This window comes from Brachyhypopomus gauderio, chromosome 19 (genome assembly GCF_052324685.1).
Source record: "Brachyhypopomus gauderio isolate BG-103 chromosome 19, BGAUD_0.2, whole genome shotgun sequence".
NCBI classification, from domain to species: Eukaryota; Metazoa; Chordata; class Actinopteri; order Gymnotiformes; family Hypopomidae; genus Brachyhypopomus; species Brachyhypopomus gauderio.
The window spans coordinates 9,722,577-9,730,422 of NC_135229.1; positions in this window are offsets into that span (position 1 = coordinate 9,722,577).

Here is a 7,846-nt window from a genome sequence, read left to right on the forward strand (position 1 = left end):
AGTAGTGAGGGAGGCGTGTCACCACGTTTCTCCTAATGACCAAGGTGAAACAAAAAAGGCTGCTGAAGCTCGTGTGTGTGTGTGTGTGTGTGTGTGTGTGTGTGTGTGTGTGTGTGTGTGTGTGTGCAGACATAAGTGTCTCCTTTTCTTTCTCTTAATTAGCCAGTACCAACATAAATGAAACACACTGAAGCCACTTCCCAGATGAGATGGGTACCACGGCCCAGCCTCCAGATGTCTTTGTGTTCGTACTAGGAGCCTAGTGTTATGTGGATGTAGTAATAGCTTTCCATTAACAATGCATGACAGTATTAATAATACATAACAGTATTTTAATGCTGCCCAGGCCTTCCCAGAGCAACCTGAGAAAGGGCCGCTTTCCAGAGCCTCCCGGGGACATCCCTGATTTAGCAGAGACGCGGGAGGAGAGGGTCATTTTAGAGGGATAGAACAGGTGTGGTGGAGCACTGGTGGAGGGCCTCCTCTCTATTCAGTGGATCAACAGCATGACACACGGCAGCAGACTCACAGATACACTGATGAAACCAGCTGTTTCTCTTCATGGTATTAGAGGGCTATGGGATGCCATTTAAATGTGTCTAATCCAAGCTGGTGGCTGTAGAGAAGTTGGTTTTACCTTGTTTTCCAGAGGGTTTGCTGTTACCACCTGTTGTGCCAGATCCTTGACTCTAGAAAACAAAAAAAATCCATTATTTATGATTTGCTTGTCAGATACTATGACATGCTCATGACGTTGAAGCAGCAGAAGGCTGTGAAGAAGTGGTTGGAGCAGGAAAGGTTTTATTGGCGATTGCGACAAGTAAACATAAAACAGCTCCCAACAAAAACAAGGAAGGCACAAGAAGCGCCACAATAACGTCTGAGGCACCGTAAGGGTGCAAACACAGTCATTCTCGACAAACACGAATGTTCGCCGATTCAGGACCGAAGCTGACAGTCTCTCTCACACGTGGCGCAAGGAATACTCAGTACTGAACGGCGGGACCTGCAGGGCTAAATAGGAGGTGAACAAATGAGGAACAGTAGGAATTATTTCTAATGATGTTGTTTATATGCGTAGTAACATGTTCTTATGTCTCCTGTTCCCTTTGAGTACATTTCAGGAGTCCTTGGCCTCATGTTTGTGCAGGTGTCTGTCTGCCTACATACACCAGAACTCAGTGCAGGAGTAATACTACTGAAAAGACAGGTGTACAGACAGACAGGTATGCAGACAGACAGGTGCACATCCAAGATAAATAACCCTATTTTGTTTTTCCTATCTGAGCACGCCCTGTTCTACAAATCATTTGACCATTAACTGAAATAACTTGTGAACATTCACATTTTTAAGGCTTTAAGGATGTGAGAAGCTGTATCTGAAGGGCCTCTGTCTTCTACTATTACCTTAAATTACTGTTCATTTTCCATTACTGTACATTTTCCAGAGAGAGTGAGGGACAGATTTACCATTGAAGGTCAAAAGATGATAATTAACCCACAAAGGGGCCCTGAAGTGTTTCACTCTCCAGCACTGAATCTGGAGGGCTATTTTTAGAACCATATAATACTCTATTTAATATGCAGCACAGTGGGAGAAGTGATATTACATGGTGGAAAATTGAAAAAGAGACACTCGACTCTAAAAAGCACCTAAAGAACCACAATGTATGAGGCCAGTAAAATAAAAAAGTGTGTGTGTGACAGGGATGAGATAATGAAGTCAACAGTGGTCTTGAATAATAATGAGATAATGCCATGACCAGTGGTGTTCAGTGATATTGATATGATGCTGTGTGCAGTGGTGTTCAGTGATAATGACTTTATGATGTGAACAGAGGTCCAAGGAACTCCTGCTCTGCATAGCGGGTTGAACACGCTGACTGACTTTGCTTTGTAATTAATGCCCAGTTGATCTTCTGGAAAACAAAAACTGGCTTCTTGTGCTCAAAGAGAACAAAACCAACAAAACTAACGAAACCATTTCAGATTCAGCTAGTGTTGTTTCGTGGATCTGCTGTTTACAGGTGATCTGAGAGCTGAAGGAGAGAGAGAGGCAACAATACACATACATACCACAGGAGCTCCACCCACCAGTGGGGAACCGTCAGGGCCCTCTATGCCCTTCTCAGAGGGCCTAAAATATTCTTAAAACATAAATATATATAATATAATTTATCCAATTTTATTTTATCTACTTACAGTTTGACAATCGACATCTAAACAATTACAAAAATATAAGCAAATAAATTATCCAACCGTGTCTATTCAATCTGTGTTGGAAGGTGAGGGGTTAAGTGGAAGCCTGTGAGCCTGTGTCTCCCCCTATCAGGACTGTGATGCCCGCTGTTAGGGCGTACTCACACTAGGCACGGTTTGCTCGTTCCGTGCTGGGGCCCGGTTATCCCCCCTCCCCACTCCCCCTCTGGCCTGCACTCACACTCGCTTCAGCAACCCGGCCCGAGCACGCTTACGTCATCACAACGCCGCTTTATTTGGAAAAATGCGCGCTCGCACAACACTATAGAGTTCACGATTCTCTTTTTATTGTATTTTTGGAGTCGTTTTGGGAGTGCAGAAACACGGTGCAAGCACAGATTTATCGATAATTTAACACAACGATTGTCTGCTAATCGCTTTGCCGCTATGACTGTTTAACGTGAGCGTCGCATCACTGATGTCATGTTTGAGTTCAGCGAAATGAACCAATCAGACGAGGCACCAAGCGGGCCCGGGCACGGATAGCGCTCACACTAGAAGCGAACCGTGCCCGAGTCCACATGAATCGTGCCCTGGCCCACCTCTTCAAAGCGGGCCCGAGCACGGTTAACTGATCCGGGCCCGGGCACGGTTGGAGCGCTCACACTAGCCAAACGAACCGTGCTTCGGCAGGCAACCGTGCCCGGGCCCGGATCACAGAGCCTAGTGTGAGTACGCCCAGTTATAATTCAGCGCAATACCAGTTTCAAATGACAGTAAAATTGACCAATCATATCTTCCCTCTTAGTGGGCGAGCTTAACTGTATGATAATTTCTGCCCGCTGTGGCAACGCTAGCTGTCGTTAGCGTACCACCGCTAGCTAGTTTCGATTCATTCCTTTGATGCCCTCATGCGCGTTGTTTACATATTCCGTTTACATATTCCGCTTCCGAGGAACACGGAGCTGTGAACCTTATTTTGTTTGGAACCTTATTTTGCTTAAGAAGTTATAGAGTACATATGTTATTGTTTATGGCGTTTCTAAAGCTGTACTGTCGTCTCAATTTTTATTTTTTTTTATTGCAGTTAATTAGGAGAGGAAACTAATTTTTTCCGGGGGGGGGGGGCGGGCCGAGGTATAATGGTCACGGTTCGCTACTGCCACCCACACATACCACAGAAGCTCCATCCACACATATCACAGTAGCTCCACCCATACATATCACAGGAGCTCCACCCACACATATCACAAGAGCTCCACCCACACATATCACAAGAGCTCCACCCACACATACCACAAGAGCTCCACCCACACATACCACAGGAGCTCCACCCACACATACATATCACAGGAGCTCCACCCACACATATCACAGGATCTCCACCCACACGTATCACAGGAGCTCCACCCACACATATCACAGGAGCTCCACCCACACATACCACAGGAGCTCCACCCACACGTATCACAGGAGCTCCACCCACACGTATCACAGGAGCTCAGGGCCGGCGCCAGAACATATACAGTGGGGGGGGCGTCAGAAAATTTCGGGGTAGCAAACGTAAGCTGTTGAGCGGGGGGTGGCGTGTAACGATTGTTGCACGGGCGAGGGGGCGCCATGTAGCGATTCTCGTAAAATAAATGGGTCTTATTATTTACATTGAGAGGGCGGGACACCTCGCCTGAGGGGGCAACGCCCCCTTTCGCCCCCCCGTGGCGCCGGCCCTGCACGAGCTCCACCCACACATACCACCCACACACACAGATGTAGCACTCTCCCGTTCCCTGTCCGACCCTGGAGGGTGGAATGGGATTTACTTACTGGACATTTTCATGCTGACACAGACAAAGTTGTTTTTTTAATAAGATGTATTTTTTATGTTCTACTGAGAAATATCAAGTGTATGTTATTCTGATTACTATGTCTTATATACTGATACTGATGACTATACTTATTACTGAGTTTTAGATTGCCTGAGTTTTTTTATTCCAAAATAGAAATAAATGTTTTTTTCCCATGGCTTTATAAAGCACTCTCACAAGACTTCACGTGGGAATGGTAATAATATAGAATATAATATATAATGTATGTGGCAGCTGTACATCTGTCCTTTGAGATGATTGGCTTCGAAATTTCAAGAAGACACATATCACCCATTATGATGGTCCAGAGCAGAGCCAGAATTGTTCTGTGTGCTTTCTAAAAGAATGACCCCTGCTGCCCAGCAGAAGAAAGCATGCCTCGTTTCTCTCATCACCGCAGCAACGCCTCGTCTCTCTCATCACCGCAGCAACGCCTCGTCTCTCTCATCACCGCAGCAGCGCCTCATCTCTCTCATCACCGCAGCAACGGCGGGCCTGAGCAGCCCACTTCTATCAGTGGATCAAGGGAGACGTCCGAACGCCCCTCGCTGTTGGGCCATGCCTTCTGACTCGTGGCCTCAAGAGAGAGAGAGTGTGTGAAATCAAGAGAACACTACGTGCATTTGATCGCCAACTCAATACTCTTGACTAGGGTTGCAACGGTATGAGATTTTCACAGTATGATAACCATCTCAGAAAATACCGCCGTATCACGGTTATCACGGTATCACAGTTTGTTACATATATTATTAAAAGATACACTGACCCTTAAAGAAATTACAACAAGTTTTTTTTGTTCAATGAACTATTTATTTTAGAAACCTGGAACTATTGTATACAAAATGTCTCCTTAAGAAAAACAAGCTGTACACATGTTTATATAAATACTGCAAAATTAGAGAAACCTAAATCATGGATTTCAGTACAATCATTTAAGTTTAAATTATCTGATAAACTGAGCCTGGGTCAGTGTCTGATCAACAATTGTTGTAAACGTCCGTTTTACTGCCAAGTTGGAATATAACCAGATACTGCAGAAAGAGAGGATTTATTTCTGACATGATCCTCACAATAGAGATTTCTATTTTAAGGCTTTCACACCGAGTCTGGTTTTAACATATGAAAAACAGGCACGTCAGAATTAGAAAATGAACGCATGTAAATTAATGGCGTCTTTCACATCCAGTGAAAGCAAGGACCTTAAAAAGCTAGGTTTATATTTCACGAGTGACCGTAGCGCGCGAGTCCGCACACCTCGCGCAAACCTGAACTACTTCGTTTCACAACAAATATCTGTCTGACTGAACAGTTCTCTTGTATTACGTTAACAAATACTCATCTTGTAATTCCAGGACGAAACATGAGAGAACGTGAAGACGTTAAGATTGGGCGTTTTGAAAATAAACCACCATTAAATAATGTGATAAAAAACGAATTATTTCGAATCATTTATAGTATGTATAAATATTTAACTTAATTAAGTTTAACATGCTGGGAAATATTGAAATGGACCTTGAAAGTGACGTACAAGTGCTTTAATTCCACCTTATAAAGGTGTATGAACTCCGTAAACACGACTTTGTTCATTGCGCTGAGGTAGGGTTGCCACCTATGTCTGACAAAAAACAAGGACACTGTTATACTGACACAGGGTGGCGAGTGTAATCTGTTGACGGGGTGGGGGGGGCGAACGTAAGTTGTTGAGCGGGGTGGGGGGGGGGTGAACGTAAGTTGTTGGGGGGGGGGGGGGGGGGGGGGGTAATGAACGTAAAATGGACACAGCGAGAAAAAAAACAGATTTAAAGTGTGCAGAAACAGTCTGAATCGTGGTTTGAACTAACCTAGTTTTTTTGCCGGGACCGAATATTAAAAAGAACAAAAACTGGGACAAATCGGGACAGCCCGGTGACAGGTGGTAACACTACGCTGAGGCGTGGCGCGCGCAAAGTTACAAAATTCGAGAGCTGCACGACCTCGCGAATCGCCAGCGCGCGAACCTCTCGCGCATGGGCGTAGCCACCGCGATTACGTCATTTTCACCGCTGATTTTAGTTTAGCCTTTTTTTTTGTTAAAAAATTGTTAAGTCACTTTCTGCCATTCTCACCGCTGTGTGCTGAGTAGCTGAACCGGAGCGGGGTTGCGCATGCGCGGGTCAGTTTCTCCGCTAGCTCCGGTATGATAACCGTGCATTTTAATACCGTGGTATACCGTGAAACCGGTTACCGCTGCAACCTACTCTTGACTCAAGTGGATGTGCCGCCTAAACCCAGTCAGCACAGCCAACACAGCTAACACAGCTAGCACTGTCAGCACAGCCAACATAGCTAACACAGCTAGCACAGCCAACACAACTAGCACTGTCAGCACAGCCAAAACAGACAGACCAGCCAAGACAGCAAACACAGCCAGCACCACCAGCACAATCAGCACAGCCAACACAGCCAAGACAGACAGACCAGCCAGCACAACCAGCACAGCCAAGACAGTCAGGACAGCCAGCACAACCAGCACAGGCAGCACACCCAAGAAAGTCAAGACAACTATCACAGCCAAAACAGCTAGCACAGCTAATATAGTCAGCACAGTTCACTGCTGCACATCAAAGATTACTTTCTTCATCCTTCAGATATATTTTAAAAATTCTGTTTACAGAACCTACCCTGGAACGACTATCTTTATATTTTGACATAAACATCTCATCATTTCACCAGTGTATCCAGTGTATGTAGAAGGTCTATCTTTAAATGAGGTCTTATTTGGCCATGTTGATGTACAAAATAAGGGTGTTTTAAACTGCTCTTGAGAAGTGTTTAATGCACCTGTACTTCAAGAAATTCTGGTGGGAGATTCAGTACTTCTGACACGCTGCTTAGCACCGGACAACTGCACCTCCCAGTGAGGGTATGGTCTAAAACAGGGGTGCTCATTACGTCGATCGCGATCGAAGGAACTGTCGGTCGATCGCGAAGGAATGTGCGTAGATCGCGTCACATAAAATAGTAGTAGATGAATCGCACATCTGCACTGACGGTTGTATTTTGATTGACATTCACGGCAGCCAATCTGCAATCCACTCAACAAATTACGTTCGGATATTAGGATATTAAGATGTTGATTTATGTCTTATACTCAAACAGAGTGCATCCCATGAGTTTTGCCACTGGTCCGTGGCAAATCTGTAGTGAAACCGAATGTTCAAGATAACTCCATTAGCTCATACAATGGTTTGTGGCGCTGTTGCATGACTGTAAATCTTGCACAGGGTTTAGAACTTCCACAAAGCTTTCACTATCCAAATACAATCAGGACTTGGAGAACTAGGACATGTGTAGAAACAGCAGTCTGTTCTGTCTTGGTATAAAAGTGCCCAGTTCAGTTCTTCATAGATGGGTATGTGACAGCACAGGTGTGGCCCTCTGCCTCTCTGCATGGCACACATATCAGTCAGCAGTGATCAGACAGTTCAGATAGTGATGATCAGACTGATTGGACAACGATGATCAGACACATTGGCCTGCAGTAATCAGACAGATCGGTCAACGGTGATGGTCCTTGTGGACCAGCAGGTAATTAAAATTGGGCACCACAATAGCCTTATACATGAAATGAGAAAAGGCAGCCCTGGAATGAATTCCAGACTGGTCTATTTGTTTGTTGTTTATTGTTTTGCGAAATAGAAATAAGAACTCTGTATTGTAGATGGACATCCATAATCTTTACATCCATCATTCATCCAGAACAATAGCTGTCCAGCTTAAAGGATCAGGCGTGTCTGACCACC